This window comes from Canis lupus, chromosome 20 (genome assembly GCF_003254725.2).
Source record: "Canis lupus dingo isolate Sandy chromosome 20, ASM325472v2, whole genome shotgun sequence".
NCBI lineage: Eukaryota > Metazoa > Chordata > Mammalia > Carnivora > Canidae > Canis > Canis lupus.
In genome coordinates this window covers 19,801,254-19,829,040 of record NC_064262.1, presented here as the reverse complement: position 1 = coordinate 19,829,040, position 27,787 = coordinate 19,801,254, and the positions used below count along the sequence as shown (strand labels likewise).

General features: G+C 45.4%; 1 long non-coding RNA gene across 4 annotated transcripts; it reads left to right on the top strand.

Annotated features, from left to right (window-relative positions):
• The first annotated feature begins 1,071 nt into the window (after positions 1–1,071).
• LOC112666074 (uncharacterized) lies at positions 1,072–26,761 on the top strand. Of its 4 annotated transcripts, none has more exons than XR_003140715.3 (6): positions 1,072–1,271; positions 4,739–5,029; positions 9,200–9,345; positions 13,027–13,199; positions 23,931–24,025; positions 26,480–26,761. It is a non-coding gene; the product is annotated as an uncharacterized LOC112666074 (long non-coding RNA). The 4 variants fall into 4 exon arrangements; XR_003140718.3 differs by having other exon boundaries at positions 23,931–24,106; XR_003140716.3 differs by lacking the exon at positions 4,739–5,029.
• Positions 26,762–27,787: the final 1,026 nt, after the last annotated feature.

Sequence of the window (27,787 nt, the reverse complement as noted above, 5' to 3'; positions counted from 1 at the left end):
ATCACCTGGAGTCACAGCTGCTCTGCCTCTCGCTTGAAGAGACACTTCTCTATTAAGTTGTAATAAATTCCCTGCCAACTTGGCTAATTGCTGACATGCCAAGCCCTCTCTTGGTCTGGGCAGAGAAGTACTAGGCATGTATACATGTGTGCACACAAGCACATACACACACACATACACAGCCCACTGCACTCATGACTTTCACATTTCACATCCTTTCTCCCCTCAGGTGAAGCTTGAGGATGGGATTTCCTTCACAGTTTGCCCTGGAGATGCCATTAATGCAATGTACTTTAAACCATTTCCTTTGTTCTTACAGGAATACACTAAGATTTTAACAGTGTAGGTTTGGGTGGGTAGAATTATAGAGGAATGTCTTTTCTTTTTTAAAAAAAATTTATTTTGTAATTTTTTTCACAATGAGCATGGATTACCTGTGTAATAGTTGTTTTTTGGTTTTTTTGTTTCCAAATAAAGATGAGATCTCCTACACTACCATTGCTTTCTAATCCACATTTGCCCTGGAAAATAAGGAGGCATGTGGTGTCTTTGAGGCTTGTCGGCATGGTGTGGTATGAGGACAAGGACATTGGACCAGGAACTACAACACAAGTTCAGTTCCAAGCCATCCAGAATTTTCTAACTTTGGAAAACTGGGCAAGTCATTGAACTTCTCTGAGCCTTCATTTCCTCATTTGCAGCATGGAGCAGTAATAGCTCCCAGAAGATGAAATTGATGCAGTAATGTCAAGTGGGATCATCATTACAATTATTCATGTAACTTAAAATTGGTCAATTTCACACTCACGTAGAAAATAGAAAAAAAAACAATGATTCTGGGAGTTGTAACATGGTCAGTTTCAGTTGGTACCAGGGTGGGAGTGGGGGAAGGTGGAAGTCAGCCTGAGATGGTCCCCAGTGGTTTTCACCTCCCAGTATTTATGCTCTTGGATGGTCCCCACCCCCAGTGAGTATGGCTGACCTCTATGACACGCAGGACATTGCAGAAATGACAGCATATGATTCTGAGGCTGGGTCATAAAGGTACTATGATTCTGCTTTACTCTCTCTTGGTTCACTCATTCTAGGGGAAAAGGGGAACTAGCTCCGATGTCATGAGAACAATCAAATGAGGTCCTTGGGGGCAAGACACTGAAACCTCCTGCCAAATGCCAGCACTACCTTGCCAGCCACATGAGTGCACTATCTTGGAAACCGGTCCTTCATCTCCAGACCTTTAGAGGAGTGCAGCCCCGGGTGACATCTTGACGGTAACTTCTTGAGCAACCTCAGGCCACAGCCACCCAGCTAAGCCACTCCCTATTTCCTGACCCACAGAAATTGAGTGAGACAATAAAAGTGTACTGTTATTTAAAGCTATTAAATTGTCTGGAGATCTGTCAGGCAGCAGCAGATGATCAAGCCCTTCAGCTGGCAGCCATGTAGGAGGGTTAGGGACCTGAATGCGTGGCTTTGGGAAGAGTAACTCATTGCAAGCCCATTTAGCTTCCTTTCATGATGAAGTGACCGTGGATGTGGATGGAGGGGGTGTGAACAATAAGTGTATCTCTCTGGTCTCAGGAGGGCCTTTAATTGGATACCACATGCCACTCTCATCAACGCAGAGGGAGGCAGGGTCTTAGCAGTGGTTCATTGATTTGGCCCCAGGAGAATGGATGCAAGAGCTATTCAAGACTTGAGGGAGGGGAAGGAATATACCAATACCAATACGAATATCAGTAATAATAGTAATACTCTTCACTACAACTCATATTAACCCTGCTAATACTTGTCATCCAGATACCTCCTCCTTGGAGAGCCCAAGTTCTTAGAAGTCCAGTAATCATTCTTTCCTTTCATAAATAAGAAAAGTGGCTTCAACCTCCACTGCAGTGCTTTGAAAAGTTTCTTCAGAAACTCTGCAGATTTCTAGAAAGTTCTACTCTGGTCAGTAGGGACTGTAGCCTTGTTCCATACTGTTCCCTAGTCCTTAGCTCTCACCTGCTGCTCTTGAGGCTGCTGCATCGGGTCTCCCTCCCCCTCTGTTACTGCCAGGCCAGCTCACTTCCTCCATGCTTCAAAGCATTATGAACACAAGGCTGGGCCCTAAAATTTTGTGGATAATGGGAAGGGTATTACAGTCCTGCATAGTAGACTGATCAAAATGGAATCTCTAGCAGCTTGGTCCTCAAGCTCCTCCGTGGTTGCTGTGACAGGGCTTTCTGTTGCTCTGTGCACACCCTTGCCGACCACTGCTGCCCTGAGTGGCCTCCATTTTAATCTGGACCCCCTCAATCTCTCTTCCTCCCATTCCCAGCCACCTCTCACTTCCTTCTCCCAGGATTGCCACTCCACCTCCAAAAACCCGTCACCTTTCCTGTAGGCAAGCTACCTCTCTGTGTTCCCTTTTCCCATCAGGGGGGTCAGACGTGGTTAAACACATGGGTTGTGTCGCAGGACAAGATGGCCCCTGTTGAACTCCCAGCTCTGCATTATCTCTTTGAATCCTTCCCATTCCTGTTTTACAGGTGACAAAACTGACTTCCGGGGGGATTAGGTTTTGTATGAGGACCCAAGGTGAATAGAAAAGATCTGGGACAATTCCCAGGCCTATTCCAGGCAGAAGGAGAACTAGGTTGGAGATCGTTAGTTGAGGGCACCTGCAGAAGCTAAATTGAGCCTGCCTAAAGCTTAGGAGGAAGGAAATATATGTAGAGTTAGTTCCTAGAGGGCTTATAAATAGGACCATTGCTCATGAGTCCTGAAAAGTCCCAGGGCCAGCCTTCCCGAGGAGAGGGAAGGGGGCGGGGTCACGTGCCCTCCTGAGGTCATTTCTAGCTTCATGATTCAGGCAGCAAAATCCCAGTGTGGGTTCAGCTCCCCTGAATGTACTTTCATTTTGCATTATGATTTGCCACTCAAGCTGATGAGAACCCAAATTGATGTCATTTCCCTCCCAATAAGCTCTTGACCAGAAAACATCTATTTCTCCATCTAACAGGAAGTTTTTTTCCCCACCCAGTTTCTACAAAATCATGCTGCAGTTTGCCTCAGTATTTTCCTTCTTTTTTAAAGATAGCATTTGTCAGGACTTCTGGTTATAAAAGTAATGTACATGTTCACTGCAAAAGAAGCTGGAAAACGTAGAAAACTAAAAGAAAAAAATAGACATAATGTCACACCCATAGACAAACATTAAAAATCATAGTATGTTTTCTTTCTGTCTTTGCTGCATGTGTGTCATAATTTTTTTTAACCATAATTGGATCAAATGCCTTTTTTAAGACTTCTATTAAATGTAGGGGAGGGAAGGATTATACATTCTGGCTTTCGTGAAAAATGAGTTTTATTAATAGCTTACACTTATCAAGTACTGACAATGATCCAGGCACTTTAGAGGCATTGCCTTAATGCACATAAATGCTTTATATGTATTGCCTTACTGAGTCCTCACAACAACCCACTGAGGAAGATGCTAATACTATGCCCATTTTACAAATGAGTAAACTAAGGCTCAGAAAACTTAAGTCACGTGCCCAAGGATCACTAGTTCATAGAGCAGTAGAGATGGCAGGTTTTTTGTTGTTGTTTTTGCTTCTTCAGCCTTTATAGTATATAGAGAGTGGATCTCTTTTTTAGCAATAACTGCCACAACTGGAAAGGCCATCATGGAAATGCTGGCATGCTTCTTATCTAACTGGGAATATTTTAATGGAACCACAATACATTCATGGAACAAAGACCATGCTCCCTGCTGACCTTCCATAACACTTTGCTCTTAAAAGATACAGGTAGAAAGGAAATCCAAGGAAAAGGTCACAAGTTTATTAGCTGGTGCTGCTACAAGCTTACACAGGCTTTCCTATAAGCTGTTGCTATTTTAGTATTTGATGGCCATCTAACATGTCCCTGGGCACAGGGGCAGCTGACAGATGCCAGGGCTCAGCACACATGCTGTGAAATGACTGCTCATTCTTTCTATGGCCATTCATTGAGCACCTACTGTGTTTCTCTCAGGCACAGAGCTAGGCATGGACTCCAAATGCAGTCTGTATAAAACCAGCAACCATAGGTTCAGCCTAAGGGGTGAAGCGGTATTAAAATTACCCCCCACCCTCACCCCAGAGTAAGGAAATGAAACACTATTTCAAAACAATAGCTCAAAATGTTATATTGGTTAAATAGCATATCTGTCAGGGTGCTTTGATGGCAAGCAACAGAAACTGACTCTGGCTGGTCTAGGCAAAAAAGAGAATTTCTTGGAAGGATATTGGAGAGTACTCTAGAGCAAAGGGAAGGCTAAAGACTCAGGCATAGAGCCATCAGGCACCCAGCATCTCCAGAAGGTTCTTGGCAGCAGAAAATGCTCAAAAATCTCACCCAGCTGCCTTGGCTGGAAAGAGAACACTCCAACTGTTCTCTGTTTTGGGCCTGAATCCATGCTTCAGATTTTAGAGTGGGAGCCCTCATTGGCCTCGCCAGCAGTCATGTGCCGGGAAGAGGCGGGCACCTGGCTAACCATTCCGTCAGACAAAAACGGAGAGCCATTAGCTGAAGAAGACAGGCTAGAGGCTGGGCAGCTGACAAACAATGAATATCCTTGCATTTCTTGAGAATGATGGGGGCCAAGTATCCAGGCTGTGTTAGCAAGATCCCCAGGTGGTTCTGATGCAGGTTAAGTTTGGGAAGCACTCATTTATACACTTTCCTCTGCCCTCCTCTCTCCATTTCTTTACAGTTCAACCCAGTTTCTCACCAACCTGAAAGAATCCCTCCTCTTCGGCAAGAGGGAGGTGATGGGCTGTCAACTGCAAGGTTGCCTCTGAGACAGTGAGAAAGAAATGAGAACACTCATATGCTAATAATTTTTGTCCTGTAAACAAGGACCAAGCAGACACAGTCTGTGACCTTGGAGTGCTCCTGTTCTAGAGGGGAGGAGCTGGCTAGGCAGTCCAAATGGATATTGAGGGCTTCCAAGAGCCATGGCACGGTTCTCAGGGCTGAGCTGGCTTTGGCACAGCCTGATCTGGTGAGGATCCCAGGGACAAAGGGACAGAATGGGAAATTAAGTTTACTGGGCTGCACAGATACATTGGGAGGTACAGCGGTACTTGGAGGCCCTCCCAAATGCCATGCTGAGATACAAAACTGTGCCGGGGTACTCATGGCTGGCCTCTCTTCTACTCAAAGAGAGCGGGTCCCCAAGTGTCGCACAGAGGGGTGTGCAGGGGCCTTCGAAAAATACTAAGTTTTGAATATAGAGTTTTGAGAGCTCTAGAGTTCAGGTACTATGTGGACTCCCATCATACTGGTCTCCACAACATACAAATAAAGCAGGCACGAGATTTCCCCCCCGAGCTAGCAGTCTCCTGTGAGTCATTTCGCAGGAACTTGGTGGCAGCCACTTGGCTGAAAGCAGCTGTGAGGAGGAATGTCCAGGCGGGGTGGCCGCAGCCACGGGCGTGGCTGGGAGTGTGGCCGGAGCCCAGGGACAGGCTGTGGGCGTGGTCACGGGCGGGGGCGGGGCCAGAGCCTGCGGACAGGCTGTGGGCGTGGTCAAGGCGAGGCCGTGGCCAGAGCCCGGGGAAGGTTGTGGGCGTGGTCACGGGCGAGGGCGTGGCCAGAGCCCGGGGAAGGTTGTGGGCGTGGTCACGGGCGAGGGCGTGGCCAGAGCCCGGGGAAGGCTGTGGGCGTGGTCACAGGCGAGGGCGTGGCCGGAGCCTGGGGACAGGCTGTGGGCGTGGTTGTCAGTCCCAGGTCATTAACCCGAGGAGGCTGCAGACTGGCCTCATCTCAGGGACCCCGGGGACTTAAAGATTTGTGCCCTTGGTCCCCCGGAGCCGGTAGAACTCTAGGCAGAATCAAGGCAGAATTGAGTCAAGGGTGGGGACAGGCTCGAGGGGGCCTGGCAAAAGAGCAGAGAAGAGGTCCTCGTCACACACCTTGCTGTTCCCTGTGTCTGCTGGTGAGAATGGGGTCTGGCATGCACGTGACCCGAAGCTACTCGGAATCCTTTCCGGAGGGCATGTGGGTTCAGGAAGCCCTAGCTGACAGTGTGTGTGGCAGAGAACTTGACGCACGGTTGCCCCTCCCCTGCATCTGGCAGCAGTTTTCTTCTGCAACACTGTCCTAAGCTTCCTCTCGTCATTCAAATCCCTAAGGCTGCATGAAGGGACTTACACCATCCGGCTGTCTTCCTCGTCTTCTGTCTTCTTCAGGCCTCCCAGTCCAGAGAGTAGTCTTGTCCCTTCGACCAGGAAAAAATAAGCAAACCAAGCAACAACCCTCGCGCCCCGCCCCCACCACCTCCGTGCACCACCACCTCTCCCCCCCATGGTGCGCACCAACCCTGTGGTCTCTCACCAGCCCAGGCTGTCCACCAACAGCAAAGCTCAGAACTCCGTTTAGGCTCAGCTAGAAACACACTGTCGTGGTGTCCAATGAGTTAATGGTTGCAAAAGCTTCAGAAAAAGGCACTCTCCTGCTCATGGAGATTATGATTTACATTTCTTTGACATTCTCCAGTTTCAAAAGCCACTTGCAAATGCCAGTGCTTCTAAGTTTTATTTCTGATACTTGTACCTATAAAGAAAGGCACTGCTCATAAGAAGAAGAAGGAAAAAAAGGCCCTTAAGCCATGGCACTTGAAGAAAGGAGAACAGAAAATGCAAAAAGTGATACTGATGAAATAAAGAAGCAAATTGGTTTGCGAAGCAGCCCCAGCCACAAGTCCATATTTCTAGGACCTCCTCCTCAACACTGGGTACTTAACTTAGTGCCAGGTACTCTTCTAAGCACTTTACTGATATTATCTCATGAGATACTTACAGTGACACAACCAGTTCCTCTCAAATGGGAGTTCTATTGCCCTTCCCCTCAACTCCAGGGAATATTTGGCAATATGTGAAGACATTCTTGCTGCTCATAACTTGAGAGGAGGACGCTGTTACTATGGCATCTAGTGGGTCATGCATCCTATGAATTAACTGGCCCCAAATGTGCTGAGGTTGAAAAACCCTGCTGTGAGAGACAGGGGATCATCACTCACCCATTTCACAGACAAGGAAACAAGTACCAAGAAGTACTTCCAGACACTTAGGTTTATGACCAAACACAATTGGCAAATGAATGCAAACAAGGGATTGAGAAATGTTTGCCAATATCTTAGGTGAACTAAGAGAGGGAGGAAATGGGAAAGCATTAGCTCTACATCTGTCCTGTGATGTTCTTTGTCAGGGTAACATGAATCCACGGATGCTACAGAACTGACACGCTGAAACCGTTCACGTGCAGGTTGACGTGCCTCACTTCCAGTGAGGCAGTAATACTGCTCTCCAAACTCATCACTTGCTTCCCTATTTACTATTACTCTGGTTTCCAGTTTCACAGCTGCACTTCTCATTCTTTCCTCAATTTGCAGCCTGTACTTCCACCTTGTTAGGTCCATTTGTGATTGCTCAGTCCAGGGGTGATGGAGGGAGGCATCTGCCCTCCTGACCCAGCGCATTCTCACATTAGACAGGCTGCATCTGTCCGGGGATTGTGGTGGATAGGGTAGATGGCCAGCTGTCTCCAGGTTTCTGCTGGGTAAAGCTTCTCAGAATCATCACAGATATTAGCTTCTCAAGGAACAAGTCCAAAAGGAATTAAAAAGAAGGAAAGAAAAAAAGGGGGGGGAGGTAAGAAAAAAAAAAGGGGGTGGTAAGATCCTTCCATATGGACTATGATGAAAAAATGTTCATGATATTTGAAGTGAAAAAGCCAAGTACAGGAGTGCCTGGCTAGTTCAGTCAGTAGAGCTGGCCAATCTTGATCTTGGGGTCGTGAGTTCAGGCCTCACATTGGGCATAGAGCCTACCTAAAATGGAAAGAAGAAAAAAAGAAAGAGAGAGAGAAAGAAAGGAAGAAAGAAAACCTAAGTACAAAATTGAATGTACCTTGATGAGGACTTTTTAAAACCCTTGTACTTTTGAAGTCCCATTTTCTAAATAAACAGATGACTTTTATCAGAAATAAACAGTAATTACTTCACAAGAATTCTTTAAAAACCCACGTAACAAGAGAAATGAGTCGTGTCCACAAAAAGGCATGAACAAAAATGTTCATAGCAGCTTCTGTGTGTGATAACTAGAATGGAAACGATCCAAATGAAGTGTAGAAAGGCAAGATAAATTGAGGAGATTTTGCCACAACAGAATACTACGTAGCAATGAAGAAGAACAACCAGCTGCCATCCACAGCTACATGGATGAGTATCAGAGACATGATGTTAAGCAAAGGAAATCCGGACATAAGGAATACATGCTGTAGTATCTTAATTATAGGAATTTCAAAAATAGGCAAAATTAATCTGTGGTGATGAGTACAGACGGGGAAGGGGCACAGAGAGAGCTAGAAAGGAATTATCAGTGTTTCCTCCCCTTTATCACTCAGAGCCACTGGGCTGCCTTTGTATTTGCATAAGCCACTCAGCAGAACAAAAGCCCTGGAAGTAACATGAATCTGCTCTTTTAGAAGGCAGTTTAGCCACAATTTATTCAAGTATGCTGATAAATTCCGTTTATTCAAACTTAAGTGTGCTGCTGCCTTGAGGTCTTACCCACCAACCCCAAACCCATAGTGCACCCCCCCCCAACACACACACTGCCAGAGGGGCTCCTATCATTACAGCTATATTGGGGATCCTATTTCACCAAGGCTCTGCCTATGTATTTTAGTTTCCCACTTGAAACTATTTTCTAGCTGCTTCCCGGCTCTAGGGCTGAGCCAGGAGGTTTAGAGCCCTAGGGAAAAGGAACCATCAAAGAATAAAGAGCCCATTGATCAGCATTAGTCTCCAAGCTGAGGTTCTTGACCTCTGCAGACAGACAATGGCCTTGAAAGCTAGGCTTTATGGAGGATGAAAGGTATTTCTCAACTACACAGTTCCCCTCTAGCAAAGTCTGGCTGGAGGTTCTAGGGAGGACTGCCCCACGAGAGTTCCTCCATGCACCCCAGGGGACTTGGTCTCCACTGCTCTTGGAATAGCCTAGTAGGGTCTTGGTGGCTGGGGCTCACAGTTCCTCAGGACAGCCCTCCAGGGCTCCAGATTCCCTCCAGGTCACCCAGTGTGCCATACACATATTATTTTCTAGGTATGTTACCAGAGGAAAAAGGTAGTCAAGTGCCACTCCAGATCACTGAGTTTTGTCATTCCCAGATATGCTCCAGATCTATTCATGCCACCCCGGGAAGATGGTGGGAAGGAAAGGAAAAGCTGAAGGCCATTGATAAGGACAAGTGTCTCGAGGGAGAAGAGATTTAGAAACATCTAGAAAATGAAGGGGGACGTGTGAGAACACCAAGGTAAGTGGACCACATCGCAGGGCAGAGTGCAAGGAAGTCGGCCAGCTCCTGGGGGACCTGCCTCTGACTTAACGATCACCCTGGGTCCCTCAGCCCGGGGGCAATGGTGTGCAGGTGGTAGCCTGTATGTAGAGGAATCTGAGGAAGATGCCCAGGCCCTCTGTAGCCTGACCCAGAATTTCCCATAGGCGCACTGCGGGACTGGGGAGGTGGAATGAGCTCTGGCCTGTAATCAGGAGCAACAAGCTGCCACAGGCAAAGAATGCAAAGCCAGGAGCGAATAACCTGGACTCTGGGTGCTGGCCAGGGTCTGTCCTGGCCCACAGAATGCCTTTGTGCTAACTAGAAAAAAGCCTCCTTCCTCCAATACACACGGCCCCACGGGTTCAAGGCTTAGTTAGCAAAGCAGTGGCTAGATTTCAGCCCCTTGGTGGGTGTGCTTGCTCAGGGAAGAATCCCACACCCATTAGAGATGGCTCTAGTTTCAGAATAGCTACAGAAAAGCTAGGTAAACCAGTAGCCCTTGGAGTCCCCCCAGGCCAGGTAGCTGCTCACACCCATCATTCCTTAAAGGAAGCCTATGAAGATCTTGGTTCCCTTTCCACTTCATACTCATCCCTGGTACGCTCAGGTCCCATCTGAAGGGGTGAGGAGGAGGGTTTGCAGTGATGGGGATGGGAAGACGAGGCTCCGACCTCTGGCCGTGCTTCTCCCCCTGCTCAGCCAGGCGATGACTGAGCCATCTCACAGATTGTTTAAATTAACCAGGCTAGCATAAAATCTTATTTCCCCCTTTCACTATCTAGCCAGGTGGAGAGACTCAAGGAAAAAGACCTATTCCAGAAAAATGTAAAAAGTTACATTTTCTTTGCCCTTCCAAGCCTAGGGCAAGGAAAACTGAAACCCTGCTAAACAATATTCTCCCTCTTGTTAGATTTCTGGAAGAGGTGATAGCACCTATTACAGCTGGGGTGACTGAGTGTTCTAGTTTGCACTAGAACTGTGTTGGATTTTGCTGATTCCCATGATCATTATTATTTAGTACTCTCAGAAGTGTCTCAGTGCGGACGATAAATTATGTGGTCACTTACTAATAAAGACACAACAGATGTCAGGCCTGTCTGAGCTGTCCTTCCTTCTAACCTAATGCCACGTAAGAAGGACAGGCATGGTGACTGGACTCAGAGAAAGGGACATCACTCTGGGCTGGAGAATGCAGGCAGGAAGAATTTGATGTGAGCCTTGAGAGAGTGAATCTGGAGAGGAAAGGAGTAAGTCTTCTGCATAGACAGGTGAATGTATAAATTACCTACTGCTGCATCACAAATTACTGCAAAATTTAGCAGCTTAACACAAACAAACAAATCTTTGCTTGCACAGCTCTGTGGGTCAGGAATTTGAAAGCAACTTGGCTGGGTGGTTGTGGCTCAGGGTGTAGTTAAGATACTGGCTGGGGAGGTTGCTATGTGGAGGCCTGACTGGGGCTAGAAGATTTGCTTCCACTCTGGCTCACTCACATGCCTGTTGGTGGGAGTTCCTCACCATGTGGACCTCTCCACAGGGCTGCTTGGGCATCTTCACAACACGGCTGCCATGTGGCCTCCCCCAGAGCATGCGTTCCAAGAGACAGCAAAGCAGAAACTGCCATGACTTCATGACTTAGCTCTCGAAGCCACGCTCCATCCTTTCTACGATATCTCATTTATTACATAATCCAGCCCTATACAGACATGTGACCATGAAGAGGATCATTGAGACTATGGCTACCGCAATGAGGATGCACTAAGTCACAGAGGCAGAAATAGTGTATGCTCAGAAAGTTAGTGACTGAGCAGTTGTCTGGAACATTTACTGACTTCCCACTATACTCAACACCAAACCAGTCCTCTCCAGCCAAAGTCCAGCAATCCAACCTTGGAGAATATTGATCTACTGATGTGTTCGAAGAAATGAGAATTTGCAATGCCTTTATCCAGAGCTGAACTCCAGAGCAAAGCACTAAAAAACATTTTAGTTTTGCTAGCAGGAGAAATGCACTGTATATATAGCACATTGTGGCCCTATACAGGAGTTGAAGATTACACTCCTCGGGGGGGAAAAAAAAAACCATAAAAAACAATCTTTGAAAATTCATTTTTCTTTTTTACTTATGGGCATTTTTCCCATTTAAAAAAGTGATGTACTGCTTGTGTAATTTTTAAAAGATTAAAAAGCATTAAAAAAATACACTCTGCACAGAACTGCAATCATTCTCCTCCAATCCTTGACTCTTCTGAAATGAGAGAGAATGAGTTTCCAGGAGTCTGCACTCAAGACTGAAATGCATCTGAGGCTGAACCAAGGTGGAGAATCCACTGTGCCCACTGGCTGCCGGTTTCTGGCTACTCAGTAGTTGTAAGCAGGTTAAGGTTAGGCCCGGATGGGTACTTGGGTTTTGGAGATACAACTGGTTTTTGCTTTACTCTTTGATCCTAGGAATATTAGCCCTTTTCTAGATTTCTCTCTATTCTTAGCTAATGCGTTACAGGTCTTATATCCTCATTTTAAAATGTTTCAAAGTATGATTACATGAAACTGGCTAGGATGTCCTTTTTGAGAAAAGTTCCCCCGTGTTCAACAAGTACCTATTGAATAATTATCTCTTGGTAATTCCCCCCAGGATACCATGATGTCCATAGCAGACACAGCCCTGCCCACATGGACCTTCCAATCTGGTGGGCAATTGCCTTGCAATTTCATTTACAGAGGATGGGCCTGAAGGGAAAGCCTGTTATCTCTAAATCTCGTGGGTGGGTTTTAGAGTTAACTGGAAGGTAGCATATGAACACCATGTCAGCATACCAAATAGCCACAGAATCTCTGGCATCATTTACATTTTCTATCTCTCTGAGTCCCCTTTCTTTTTCTTTCCTCTATTTTCTCTTCTTTCTTAGACTTTATTTATTTTTAAAGAATTTATTTATTTGAGAGAGAGAGAGAGACTGGGGTGGGAAGGGTGGAGAGAGAGGGAGAAGGAGAGAAGCAGACTCCCCGCTGAGTGCTCAGCCCTACCTGGGGCTCAGCTCCATCTCATCACCCTGAGATCATGATCTGAGCCGAAATCAAGAGTTGGAGACTTAACTGACTGAGCCACCCTTGCACCTCTATTCTATTTCTATTACAAAGATGTGATGCAACTCTTTGAGCTATTAAGAATACATCCTTTTCGGGATCCCTGGGTGGCGCAGCGGTTTGGCGCCTGCCTTTGGCCCAGGGCGTGATCCTGGAGACCCTGGATCGAATCCCACGTCGGGCTCCTGGTGCATGGAGCCTGCTTCTCCCTCTGCCTGTGTCTCTGCCTCTCTCTCTCTCTCTGTGACTATCATAAATAAATAAAAATTAAAAAAAAAAAAAAAGAATACATCCTTTTCCATGTTGAAAAAAATCTCATGCATGTACTGAGTCCTCATTATGTGCCAGGCACGGATGGGGCTGATGGCCTCACTTATATGATCTCAATTAAGCAAACTTAACCTATGGGAAGTTCTGTTGTTATTCTTATTTCACAGATGAGGAAACCGTGCCTCTGCAAGATCAGTGCCCAGGTTCTCATAGACTCAGAACAGGGAGTCAAATCCTCGTGAGCCTGAAACTCTATGTCCACCATGGTGCCAGTTATAACTTTTGGCTTTTGTTGCTTAGGGAGTCTGTTTTGACATCATCCCGAACTGAACTTAAGCTGTAGCTCCTATGAATTGAAACGGCACACTGAAAAAGGGGAAAGAAAACAGCTTGAAACCTGTTTCAGACCCTGCGTGAGACGAGAAACAGAGTCAGCGGAAATGAGAAGTCAGCTGGATTCAGCAAGTCCTCAAGTAAGGGGGGGCACGCAAACCAACTTAATTGGATGATTATTTCAATTATCTAATTAAGAAAGATTACAGCTGAACAAAGACAGAGAGGGCCTCCAAGGTGATAAAAAAAAAAAAAGTTGATTAGCTGGGTTGGCCCTTGGCAGCACTGGGAGGTAGAATGGACTCCCCATTGGAAGCTGTGGCCCTTGGGACAATTAGCCACAGAGCTAATTGTCCCTCCTCTTTTCCTCCTGTCCTCCCCAGCTGAAAGCTGTCTTCTACCTTACTGCTTGATGCTCGAGTGGTCAAGTAGCCAGCATTCTCTTCCCTTCCTTCTTTCTTTCCTTCTTCCTTTCTTTTTCCCCTCCCTATTTGTTTTTGTACTGGTTTTGTAACCAAAAGTCAATATATATTTCCTTGCACAGTGTAGTACAGAGGCTATAGTGTGGTTACCACTACCCTCCACAGGAACCCCTCCCTGTCCCCATGTATGGCCCGTGCACTTTTTAAAAAGGTAAATTATTCACCAATATTTAAAAGTCCAGGATTTCACATAAAAGTCCATATCTCTGGCTTTATTTGAACAGATCAGATCTGACAACACTGGATCCACCTTCTCGGGGGCCAGATTCAAAATATTTAACAGTGCATATGGCTCGGTGCTGTTCTATTAGAACAGATGCCAGGCACGAGCCACCCATGTGCTCCCTAGCTTCCAAGGCCTCATCCGTCCTTCTCTCTCTGTGACACTGAGGTGAAGGTCACCTGCCATTTATCATCATACCTGCTGGACCCACTTACTGTAAAGAGGGAAGAGACTGTTTCCTTAGCTTGATCTTTGTCTCTCAGTTATATCATCAGCCTGGCTCAAGTTGGTTTTGATCTTGTGATCCTTGTTTTAGGGAGCCTAGGGCTTTTATTTTTTAATTTAACAAATATTGGTTGAAAGACTTCATTATGCAATACAATATAGCAGAGCGATTAAGAACAAGGCCATGGAGTCAACAGTTCTGGGCTCAGGTCCTACCTCCATCACTTATTAGTTGTATGACCTTGCCTCATTTCCTGATTTCTAAATGAAGAGATTTAGAACTTGTCTAAATGCCTAAATTTTCAAAACACCTGTTTCCCAATACAACTGTGAGCTATACAGTGAAGCTTCAATGGGAAGATGTAATAATAAAAGGCCTAGCACTGTGCTTGGCAAACACTAAATGGCAGCCAGTTTAAGGGAAGAGTACTAGCTCTCCTGATTGTATATCTATGACATAATAGGCACTGTGATGTGCACCGAGGGGTGTTATTCCATTCAGGCCTCATGAGCTCCCTTCTAAGGTGAATAGCATTACTTCCATTTTATTTGTATTTATTTTTTAAAGTTTTATATATAGAGAGAACATGCATGTATAAGTGGGGGAGGAGGGACAGAAGGAGAGAGAGAGAATCCCAAGCAGGATCCATGCCCAGATTTGGCATTTCAAACAAGGCCCGGGGTGATTGCTTTCCTGCTGGTTCATGGATCACACTGGGAAAAACAAGTTAGCTAAGGCCAAGGCACTGGTACTAGTCATACTATCCAGTTTCTTTAGCCACAGTGAGTGGTTCAGGCACAGGCATAAGACCCAAACTTGGCCAATTAGAATCTCTCCTGGGAATCTCCGTGACTGTTGGGGGAGAGAAGCCATCTGTTTCTTTTAGGGCCATTAAGTCGGAATGAAGAAACCCTGAGTTGCCTCTAGCTGAGCTAACCCATACTGTATAGAGAAAGTGTCTTTGTAGAAGGAGAGAATGAAGCCAGCAGAGAGAAGCCACAAAAGAGAAACCAATAGAGAGATGAGAGAGAAAAACAATCCTGATGACATCATTTGACAACATGGCATCCCTAAAGTTAGTCTCTGGTCTCCCCAAGTATAGGACCAATAATAATTCTCTCTCTCTCTCTCTCTCTCTCATTTCTCTCTTCTTTTTCTTTTTCTTTTTTTTTTTTTTTTTTACCAGTGAGGTGGATTTTTATCACTTCCAACTCAAAAAGTCCTGAGTAAATATTAATATTAAATTAAATATTACTATTAGTTACTTTAGTATATTAGTTATCTAGTACTGCTTAACAATTACTCCAAAATGCAATAGCTTAGGATAATAATAAACATGTAGCATCTCCCACAGTTTCTGTGAATCAGGAACTGGAGAGGAACCTGACTATGTGGTACTGGCCCTAGGATCTGTCATGAGGTTGCAAATACAATGTCTCCCAGGTCTGCAGTCATCTGAAGGCTCAGCTGGGACTACAAAATCAGCTTCCAAGGTGGCTCAATCATGTGGCTGGCAAGTTGGTACTGGTCGTTGGTGATAGGCCTCAGTTATTCCCTAGCAGATTTTCCCATAAGTGTCCTTGAAACATGGTGGCTGGACTGAGAGGGAGAGATAACCAGGAAACATTATGTTCTTTTTAGGACCCAACCTCAGGAATCACATAGTGTTACTTCCTCACATTCTATGCCTCGGAAGTGAGTCACTAAGTATAAGCCCATATTGAAGGGGAAGGGAATTGCACCCCAGCTTTTGAAGGGAGGAATGTCAAAGGATTTGTGGATGTATTTGCAGACATCTTTTAAACCACAATATCTAGCATGTCACACGGTTAGTTTATAGAACCAGGATGGGAATTTTGTTCTGGCTTTGCCACCAATAGACCATGTGGCCCTGGGAAGGTCATTCCATGTCTCTGAATCTTGGTTTCCTCATCTGGCAGGTGAGGAGACTGGATTTGACCCATTTAGCCTTAAAATCCTGCAGTGTCTATACCAAAGACACTTAAGGCCATGTACATTGATGGCCTACTAGGAGCCTCATTATCTTTGTCTTCTGCTGGGCTTCTTGTCTTCTGGAAAAACAACTCTTGGACATGGAAAAAATGAATATAACTTTTTTCAACTCTGAATGTAACTTGTTTCATATCACAATCCCAAACTTCATCAAGCAGGACTTGTTTCAACTAGTGACCTCATTAAACAAATCTGACCATATAAGAGCCAGAGGAACATGTGTGTTTTAGCCAGGGCCATTTGGGAATAATTACCACCACACTGTTGCTTAATGAAGTCAAGCTTCAGGTGGTGGAGATTACAGGATGGGATAAAGGATGAGCAGCTGCATGACATCCCAGTTTGTGAAATATTTGAAGGCAGACCCTGCTACTGTTAATAATAACAATGATAATGATAATGTCTTTAATTGAGAGATTATGGACTACAGGTACTGTGCTAAACATGCCTTTTATCTCTTTTTGCCCATAACAACCTTATGAAGAGGGAAATATTAGCGCCATTTTTATGGGTAAGGAAATAGACATTAAGAAGAGTAGGATGAATTGTACAAATCCACATAGCTAACAAGGGGTGGAAATGGGATTAAGCCTGGGCCCCCTGGATTTATAAGACTGTGCCCTCTATCATTATACTTAACTGCCTTTTTCTTGTAGAGGGCCAAATAGACTCTCAATACCCAAATAAAATGGGTAAAACAGGTTTGATTTTTTTTTTTTTGGGCCATTTTCAGTTTCTTTTTTATCATAAACTTTGACCTACATTTTAAAGAAAGATTAAAATCTGAGAGTTACTCAACAGTATAAAACCATCATGAGGCTCTCCCATAGCGTGGTAACCAAGATAATTAAATAGACTCAGCCTTAAATGCATCTACTTAAAATAATCAAGGGAAGACCAAGATGGTGCCATGAACTGGGTAGGTGATACCAAAGCAGTAGGTGACTCTATAAAGGAAAGGAAAATTATTCAGAAGAGTCAAGGCCAGATGGGTAGCCAGGAGGCTTATGAGGAAGGGAGGCACATGAGGGACCATTGTTGGCAAATATCATAAGGTCCTGGATCCAGGGGCACCTGGAGAGTCAAGAGCTGGGTGAGTAGCTGGAACCCTATTATACCCAAGTCAGCAGTTGGAATAAATAACCAAACCCAGTAGTGGTTGGAATAAACAAGTGTCAAGGCTCAGGGCAAGTTAAAATCAAATTGAAGGCTAAAAATTAGGAGGATAACAAAATCAAGATCAGGGCAAAGTTGTCAGGAGACACAGGCAAGAAAATGCCAGACCCATGGACAGAAAAGTCAGGTAGTGAGGACCCTGAAGACACAGTTGAGTCACTGGCAGAGAACTTGGCCATGAGACAAGGAAAATCTTTCATTTCTGCTCATGGTGTGTTAGGCTATTTGGACCAGCCCTCCTTTGGGAAACAAGAAAACTTGCTGAATAAATTGAGCATCTTACACATACTTAAACATTAATTATATAGTAAGATACTACCAGGCAAAAATTGAAGGGAAAACAGGAACCCAAAAAGATAAGCAGAACATGGAAGTCTTCTGAACCAAGAGCATTAGCCAATTCCAGCATTTTTAACTTTTGTTTTGATGACCTTGTGGGATAAGGGAGTCAGAAATAAAAAGGGCAGTCGAATTAGAGACCCTCTCTATAATAACAGGGACCCCATGGCCCTACACACTCCAGAAAAAAGTGAACAAGAAGTAGCCCAGACCTTGTGGATTTGCAGCCAGGATTAAGTGTCTGGTGGTCCAGGCAACCAAAAACCTCTGGAACCTGGTTTAAGGTGGTCCCCAAGCACCTGACAAATGCAGACACACATCCTCTCTGGAGTAAGGTATCTTTACCCAAGACCTCAAATTACTCTTACAATTATTCTTCAGGTGCAATGAACAACATACAGTCAAAGATAACCAGGGATAAAAAGAAATAAGGCATGATGAATAAGAACAAGCAGAAAGAGCAGACAGCAGAAGTAGTCTTGTAATATATAGTCTTATACATTAGAATTATCAGGAATAGATTATAAACTAGGCACGCATAAAATGTTTACAGAAATAAAAGACAAGGTCAAAGATAGCTCTATGGGAGAGGAAACTATTAAGCCACCCAGTAGATTTGAAAAAAAAAAATCAAATAGAGCCCCCAGTAGTAAAAAAGTACAAACTAACATTTTTAAAAAACCCTTTATTTTAGAGACAAAATTATATTCTATTAAGGAAACTTCTTAGAATCAAGTGGGAGACAAAGTAATAGAATGATTGGGGGCTGCAAGAAAGAAAGTACCCAATTAAAAGTGGTTTAAACGATAAAGACTGTTCACTGTTTTAGAGAACAAGAAATTCAGTGATTGGGCTGTGCCAGGATTATTTCTGCAGAGAAATGGTGTCACCTAGGACCCTGCATCTTCGCTTCTGTCCATATCACAATCCTGTCTGCTGGCCTTTGTCTTAGACATGGCTCATCATGATGGCAAGGTGGCTGCAACAACTCCAACCATCATGTCTCTATATTGCCACATTCAAAAGCAGAAATGAAAGAGACATTCCCCTGTGCATCTCTTTTTAAAAAAATATTTTATTTATTTATTCATGAAAGGCACAGAGAGAGAGAGAGAGAGGCAGACGGAGAAGCAGGCTCCATAGAGGGAGCCTGACATGGGACTCAATCCTGGGTCTCCAGAATCATGCCCTGGACTGAAGGCGGCACTAAACCGCTGAGCCACCCGGGCTGCCCTGCATCTCTCTTTAATCAAGGAGGAAGGACCCTTCCCAGAAGCAACTCCGCCACAGTCCCCTTGATGTCTAACTGGTCAGGAATCGGTCATGTACTCTAGCTACAAGCAAACCGAGAAATTTGTGAGTCACATTTTCAGCCTTTAAGGCAGGAGGGAGATTCTGCAGCTTTGGAGAAGGGGAAGGAACGGCTGTGATGTTGACTCTGTGTAGGAACCCCGAGAAGGGGGATATGGTGATGGAGAGAAGAGGGAGATTCGAAAAGTGCAGCAGTCTGTCTCCAGGAGCTCTGGCCAAACCCCCGCCCCCCATCGTATCCCATTTTCCTTCTTCTGGAATCTTTGCTGTACATTCTACACTCCCCTAATCTATTCTAAGATACACGAAGTCGTTTTCCTTGTGATGAAAGAGGGTCCTAAAAGCAATTCATCTAGGAGTTTACATTCGTTGTCTGCATGACCTCTTCCGTAAGAAGCACGAAGAGGACACACGGGAATCAGTGCCACAGTGGTATCCCAGATACCGTTGGCTCAGTGAGTGGTAGAGAGCAAGATAAGGATTTGGGGGCAGTGAAGTTAGGGAGACACCATCTAGTGATTTGGGAGTTATACTTCTAAGCAGCCCGGGGAGTTACCTGCCTGGCCTGACGGCAAGCTAAGGTACCATGGAGGCCACGTATCCAGGAGCTCCAGTCCTGAGCCTGAGGCCTGCGGTGCCTGGCCTGTCTCACAAGCCATTTCACTCATCAAGAAAACAATAAAATTTGGCCCGATAACCTTTAAAGACCCTCTGGTTCCAACACAATCACAAAACCCAAATGAAAAAGGAGCAGCAGTTACAGAAGAGAATTCAAAAGAAAGGTGAACAGATGCTGTTGGGATTCCCTCCTTACAGATCTGCTTCTGAGTATTGGCTTTATTTGCTCCCCACATTAGGAGAGAGGAGGGAGAGGCAGGGGGTGGAGGGGAAGGCCTTAGAAGGACAGGGAGCTTCTACCCAGAGCTCCAGACCTTCGTCATTTCACTTCAGCAGAGGAACGACAGAGGGTCTTTCTTCCAGCATTTACATACAAAATCCTCCGAAGGAGCCCTGCCTGTTTTAGCAGCCACACCTGGGCCAGCTCAACGGAGAGGTGGCAGGTACTGGGTATCATTACTATGACCAGCACCTCCACCACCACCACATGAAATAGGATGTGCTATTACCAGAATATGTAATTAAGGGGGCAGAAGAAGAAAAAGGGGGAAAAAAGATGTCTACGTAGTGTCATCTGCCCCATTTATAATGACTAAGAAATCAAGATCCAGAGAAGTTCAGCAAGTTGCCCGAAACACGCGGCTAGATTCGATCTCAGATCTTTCTATCCCTGAGACCCAGTCTCTTCCACTGTGCCTCAGTTCATCCTCATAATACCAAACTGTTTGCTTTGCTTTACTGTAAATGAACATTCTCTGTCATCATTATCTACTAAACTAAATCAAGAGATAATTTCTATTCATTTGTAGGTCACCTCCTGTGACTGGTAAAGTCCTTCAATTAACCAGTGATGTGCTCAGCAAGGCCGGGGAGGGTGCAGGCACAGACATGGGGCTGAGCACTAACTGAGCAGGGACCGCCAAGGCCACTCATACCGTGCTGGTGAGGGGAGATGGTCAGCACAGAGAGGGAAAGGGGGAGGGGGTTTCCAACAGAGTCATAATGGTCTGGGGTTCCCATAAAGTACTCCGTTGTCCGGAGAGGTGAAAAGCGTGATAATGCATGGTGAGTTTTCAACAGACATTCCCCAAACCTGAGAGATGACTAAATAGGGGTGGAGGGTGGGGAGGGGTTCAGGCAGGGCCTAAGTGTCATGAACAGAAAAATCTCTGCTAATAGTGCAGAAGATAGAGACTTGTTACCACCGCAGGAGACGTCAGAAGCAGAGGGTACATCCTCGCCGCTCCTTGGGACAGCATCCAAATGCTTTCTTTTATTTATTTTTAAAGATATTACTTATGCATCTGAGAGAGAGAGAATGAGTGGGATGGGGAGGGGCAGAGGGAGACAGAGAAAAGCAGGCTCCCTGCTGAGCAGGAAGCCCGATGCAGGGCTTGATCCCAGGACCCTAAGATCATGACCTGAGCAGAAGGCAGATGCCTAACCGACTGAGCCACCCGGGCACCCCTGCTTTCTTTGATTCACTAACATCTATTTAACCCACTGATCTCCAGTCTCGAAAGTTGCACCCTGCTTGTGTTCGGTGTTCCCGGCACCAGTCAGGGAAACATGCCTTTGTTGATGAGGTCAGCTTTGGAATCCATCCTTTCCAGTGACCAGCAGGTAAATTCCAGCAAGGAGCAAAGAGTGGTGGGAGAACAGGACTGGTCGCGTGGAAAGAGAATAACCCTAGGTGTAGCCCATGGTTGTCCTGTAGTTTGTCCACAGGGATTTAAAGGGTTTTATTAACCAGACTGCTCCTGCAGCTCTGAGTGGACAGGGGAAATGCTAGGTCTTAACCGGGAGTGGAGAATAAGACCTCAAGTAGCCTTAGAATTGCTGGCCCGAGCATGTGCATGCATGTGTGTGTGTGTGTGTGTGTGTATGCACACACATGCGGTAGCATGACAGAGACCAGAAGGCAGGCCAGACCCCATTTTTCAATAACAATTGGTTAATAATTATTGAGCACTTTTCAGAACCAGATACCTACAGTGTCTTCTTCAATCCTGTCTTCCTTTGGATTTCCCCAAAAGCAAAGCCTGACCAGAGTCTAGGTACTGGAAGTTTCTTTAAGAGGTGATCTTGGAAAAAAAAAAAAAAAAGAGGTGATCTTGGGAGCAAGCAGAGGTAGTGGCAAGAATAAGACAGGAGTGGAGAAACGATACAAGGTGAATTAGTGAGGTCACTGCTCCGAGCCCGTGGAGATGAGATGGGAGTGCCTTCCAGAACTGGCCGCCCCCAGGCCCAGGGCTGCCGGGACATCTGTCATCCAGGGCCTGCAGCCTCTGATCCGAGGTTGCTCCTGGGGGCGGGCGCTTGCAGCTTCCCAGGAGGGCCTGCACCCGAGCCCTGAGGAGTGCCTGAGGCTCCCGCATGGTGTCCGGGCCAGCTACAGCCCGACAGCCCGGGGACCCTCAGCACACGGTGAACAGCAAGTGCCTGCCGTTCCCGTTGCACACCTAAGGAACCGGAGGCCTGGAGAAATGGATCTGCCGGGACCACCCCGCTGGGTCCAGGCCGGGCTGTCTGCGCTCGGCCAGTGACATCTCAGGGCACTCAGGAACATTTCCTGGGCTCCCGTGTTATGTAGACAATGTGATTTCACTGCCCTGGGGGACCCACAAACCTGAGGGGTTCATCCCCAGCAGACCTGAGGGGACTCCAAAGCAGGGGGACAATCTGCCTGGCTCCTCGGGGCCTTGTTGGGGCTACCAGGACACTCCAGCACACTCCCTTCACCCCCAAAAGCTCCTTTCTTGGTATCATTCAAAGTCAAATCTAAAATTCCAGGTCTGGAACAGAAAACCAGCACAGCCCCCAGAGCCTGATGGGACAAGACCAGCTGTGGGGGATGATGGGAGCCTTTCACTTCACTTGGTCCCCTTGCCACCCACCGCGGGATGACCCTGTCCACACACCTGCCCTTCCAGCATCCAGCCTTTGCTGGCACACATCCCCTAATGAGGAGCTCACTACCTGGCTTAGCCAATCAATTTTCACACATCTCCAGCTGCATCTCCTTAAAGGGTTTTCTGCGACAAACCAATCCTCAAGGACTCCCTGGGGGCAAGAAACGGTTGGTGGAGAAATACACCTGGGAAAAGCTGTGGGTGATAATACCTGCATAGTGATTTATACCACAGCGGCATATTCAGGGCTCTAAGATATCTCAGCCTTTGAGAAACTTGTTTAATTTTGCTTAACTGATAGTTGCTCAAATCTGTTTCACTACAGAACACTTTCTTCAAGAATCTATCATCTAGGGGGGTGCCTGGGGGGCTCAGTCATTTAAGTGTCTGGTTTCAGCTCAGATCGTGATCCCAGGGTCTTGGGATCGAGTCCCGCATCAGGCTCCCTGCTCAGTGGGGAGTGTCCTCCCCCTGTCCTCCCCACCCTGGTCTCTCTCTCTCAAATAAATAAAATCTTAAAAGAAAAAAAAATCTACAACCATCCCACAGAACCTCGTATCCTGGAAGTGCTGGGTCCGCAAATTTCTCCTGGGGCTGGAGTCCCTCTTTCCTGAGGTTCTAACACCTGGCTTCGTCACTAAGCCCCGGGGTGCAGAGAACAAGCCTGGCCCCGCCACAGCCTGGAATGACAAAGGTCTAACTCTCACTGCGCACTCGTGGGAGCCAGGCACGGTGCTGAGTGCTTTTCATAGGTGACTCCACACCCTTGTTTAGCGGATGGAGGAACTAAGGCTTGGAGGGGTGAAGTGCTGTCACACGGCTAGCGGGTGGCACAGCTGGAAGGCCAACCCAGCACGGAATAGGTTATTTAGAAAAACACCTGGAGGAATGTCTGGCACAGGATAAGTGTTCAATAATGTCATCTGTGTTGTGTTTTTGTTGCTACTAATGTCATTATCTGACGGAGGAGGAAGTACTCTTAACCGCTCCTGGTGCCTTGCTGGAACCTTCTGTTCTCTGGATTAAACATTCTTCACGTTTTCCCACGTCCGTTTGATGTCTCTTCCCCACTGTTTCTGCACGCTGTATAAACCAGGCAGGACTAAGCACCGAGGACGGGGAGCCTGTCCTAGCTGAAAGCAATCTTCCATTTGCTGTTTCCACAGAAGGACTATTTTCTCTGTCAAATCTTCTGAAATGAGGTGGAAATAAATCCTGTAGGAAGACCAGTGAAGGAGAACAGAGGGAGCTGGGGAGAAGCCGTCAGGAGGAAGATCATCTCCTAGACCAGGGGTCAGCAAACTCCAGACCACAGGCCAGATCTGACCAGCCCACTGCTTTTTGTAAATAAGGTTTTGTTGGAACACAGCTGTGCTCATTCATAGATGTATTATCTACAGCTGCTTTTTGCACTCAACAACACAGTAGTTTCGAAAGAGACCTAAAATATTTACTATGTGGTTCTTTTTACAGAAAAAGTTTGCCAACTCCTGTTTTATCTTGTGGAGAGAAGAAAGGTAGGCTGAAGAGTTTTTTGATGAGCCAGGTGTCTGCCTTTTCTTATGTTCCAGATGCTCTTGGAAAAGCCAGCCGGAAGTTGCTGGGGCCCAGAACACTACAGCTTCTAAGAACTTGCAAGTAAGAAAGACACAGCTTTCCACTGAAGGTTAGCTTTAAATCTATTCATGATGGATCAGAGATAAGATATGTGGAGTCCTCTGAAGCCACTGTATCCCTCCAAGGCTAGGTATGTTGGCTCTCAGTGGATCAAGGTATTGGTCTAACTAAAGAGAGACTAGTCAACCAAGTGGGGTTTGGTCAGCTTTGTTCACTTAGAGAAGAGAGGTTATGCTGGCAAGACTCCAATCAAGTGCTGCTCCAAGTTGAGGGAGACCTCCAATGGATGGAGTATCTCAAGTGGCAAAGTCACTTATGACATGTTGTGGGAAATCTTAGCCTAATGCCCTTGAACATCCAATTCCCCTAAATAACACCCTACTTCCAATTCCATGATCTTGAAGCAAACTTCTGGGTATGACTTGGCTGCTTCCCATAGAGTTCTGCTGATAGAGGGGGATATTCTGTACCCCACACCCCAGATGGCTTTCAGGGTAACTGAGAATCCCTGAAATTATGTGCACGATGTTGTGTGTGTCTGAGAATGCCCACTGTCCTGAGGCCAGGAAGCTTCACGGTCATTATAGTCTCAAAGGCTCCAACACAAAGGAACCTGACATTGACCTGTGTGAAGGTTTCGATTAGGGGTTCCTTCTACCTCTCAGGCAGAGGGCAGGAGCTCTGTTTGTTACATGTGCCACTGTTCCTCCAGCTATCAGCCCTGTGCCTGCCTCATGGGACGTTCTCACCAAGTATTCATCAGAGCAGGAATGGAAGTAAGGGAAGAGGAGAGGGCAGGAAGAGGGGAGGAAGGCTTGACGTGCAAACATGAGTGTCCTGGTCCCTGTGATAGTTAGAATTTTCATTGTAAATTAATAAACTGACCTTCTGGTTTATGCAAGAGTCTCTCATGAGTGTGGTTAATAGATTTTCCCTGGGGCATAGATTGCTCCCGGTGTGCTGCCTACAAAGTTTATGACCAGAACCCGGAGCTGGTTGAATTCGCAAGTCACCCTGTGGGGCTCCTTTGAGACAGACTGCTGGCTTTTTCACCAGATGGAAGAGGGGGGCTTTAGCATTCCCATAATTGTGTTACTACTGCCACAATGGCATTTGCTCTCTTCCAGTGGCGCTGAGGACAGAGCCTCATCCAAGGCCTGGGCTGGTGCTGGTACCCAGTATTCTCGTCTAATGTATATTGAAAAAATGGATGCTATATTATCTTAAATAACTGAAAAAATGTAGATTGTACATTTGTTTTTATTATAAATCTAAAAATATGATTGGATAACCCACAAGATACTTGTTAGAGTCTGTAACTATAGACTTTCTAAAGCAATAAGGCTAACTAGAAATTAAAAGAACAGTTATTACTAATTTTAAAGCATAGGGCCTGTTGGTATATATAGGAGTCCAATATGGCCCCAACCCCCCATTTTGAGGGAACGCCTGCCCAGGATTTGCCTCACACAATCTTGGTGGCAATTTACAGCTTGCTAAGCAGCAGCTTCCAGCCTTAAAAAAATAACAATTTCAACTTAAGATTTAGTTGAGAATTTCCATGTGGTTAGGAAAATAACAGAATACTCTGTGAGGACTGAAAGATAGTCATGTCTGCCTTTGCTGACTTAGAGCTACATTTTATTCTCTCACTCTCTTTTCAAGGCACACACACACTCACACTCATCACACATACACATATGCAAACCTTTATTTCTTCTGGGGAAAAAAATAGTGCTACTTATACGGTGATATATTAGTTATCTATCACTGCATTAAAAAATCACCTCAAAATGTCAGCTACTTAAAGCAACAAACATTATCTCCCAAAGGTTCTGTGTGGGTCAGGAATCCAGGAGCAGCTTAGCTAAATGGTTCTGGCTCAACATCTCAAGAGGCCTCATGAGGGTACAAACTGTCTCCTGAATCTGCAGTCTCGTGAAGGCTCAGTGAGGGCTGGAGGATGTTTCCAGCTTGCTCATACAGCTGTTGGCCTGCCTCAGTTCCTTGTTGGCTGTTAGCTGGAGGCTCTAGTTCATGGATCATGCCATAAGCTGCTCACAGCATGGCTACTTGCTTCCTCCAAAGCAAGGGAGGCAGGGAGAAAGAAACAAAGCGAAAGAGGTTGAAAATTTTTATAGCCTAATTTTAGAAGTGACACACCATCACTTCTCCTCAGGCCATTGGTCAAAGAGAACAACTGTGATAGAGTATAGGACAGAAATACAAAAGGTGTGAATATCAGGAAGTGAGGATAATTAAGGGGGCATCTTGAACCTGACTACCATAGAAAATTTAAAAATACATCTACAGATTCTTTTGTATTCCCACCCCCACCTTTCAAAAAGTAAAAACAAATTTTCCTCCTTTTGACTAGAACTGGACCTAATGACTTTCTTATAAAAAATAGAATGAGGTAGATAGGTAGCATGTGATTTCAAGGTCAGAAAAAGTACTGTGACATCCATCTTTTCCTCTTGGGTCATTCTCTCTCTCTGGAAAGACAGCCTACATGCTGTGAGAAGACTCAAGCAGCTGTATGGAGAGGCCCACACAAGAGTAACATGGTCCTCTTGCCAACATCCAGCACCAACTGGCCAGTTATGTGGATAAATCATCTAGAAAGTGGATCATCCATCCCCAGTCAAGCCTTCAGATAATGACAGCACTGGCCAACAAATTGACCACAACTTCATGAGAGACCCTGAGCCAGAAAAACCCAGCCAATCTACTCCTAAATTCTTGACCTACAGATAGTGGGATGTAATAAATGTGTATTATTGTTTTAAGGCTTTAAGTTTGAGGGTAATTTGTTATATGGTAATAATTGATGCAATATGCTTGTTGAATTTCAGGCGTCCTAGCTGCAAACAATAGAATCTACCCCACCTAGTTTAAACAGAAGAGGAATGTATTTAAGGAACTAGGTAGTTCACTAAATTCTCAGGAGGACTAAAGAATGTGACTTGATTTAACAAACCCATGACACCTCCTGTGGAGAACCTTCTGCTGTCATTGCTAGCACAAACCCAATATACTCAAACAAAAAGTCCTTCCACTGGGACTGTTGCCATCTTGCCTATGTAAGCTGGGTGTCTTCACTACTACCTACATGAAGAATGGGTTTTACATGCACTTACTTCCAAACCAAAGCCTGTGTAAAGATTAGGTCAAATGTCTACACTTCATTGTGATGGTTAATTTTATGTGTCAACCTGGCTGAGCCACAGTGCCCAGATATTTGGTCAACCATTATTTTGGATTTTTTTGTGAGGGTTTTTTCCGATAAGATAAACATTTAAATCAGTGGTGTCTGATTAAATCAGATTGTCCTCCATAATGTGGAGTCAGGCCTGATCTAAGCAGTTGAGGGTCTGAATAGAACAGAAGTCTGACCACCCCTCCCCCCAAGTAAGAAAGAACTCTGCCAGCAGTGGTTTTGGGACTTGAATTGTAATATTGGCTCTTCCCTGGGTATCCATAATCATGTGGACCAGTTCCTTAAACTCCTTCCTTCTCTTCCTTCCTTCCTCTTTCTCTCTCCCCCCACCTCTCTATAGATAGATTGTATCTGTATAGATATACTACATATATATAATATATATAATATATGTAATATATATTTTAACCTATTGGTTCTGTTTTCTCTGGAAACTCTGATTACTATATCTAGTTACAAATGAGGTTTAGAAATACTCAGATGAGAAATTTACAAATATAGGAAATGTGTTCTCTTTGCCTAATCAATACCTGTTATAGTTATTAAGTAACCAAACATTATCAATTTCTTCTATCAACTCAAGTTATTCCT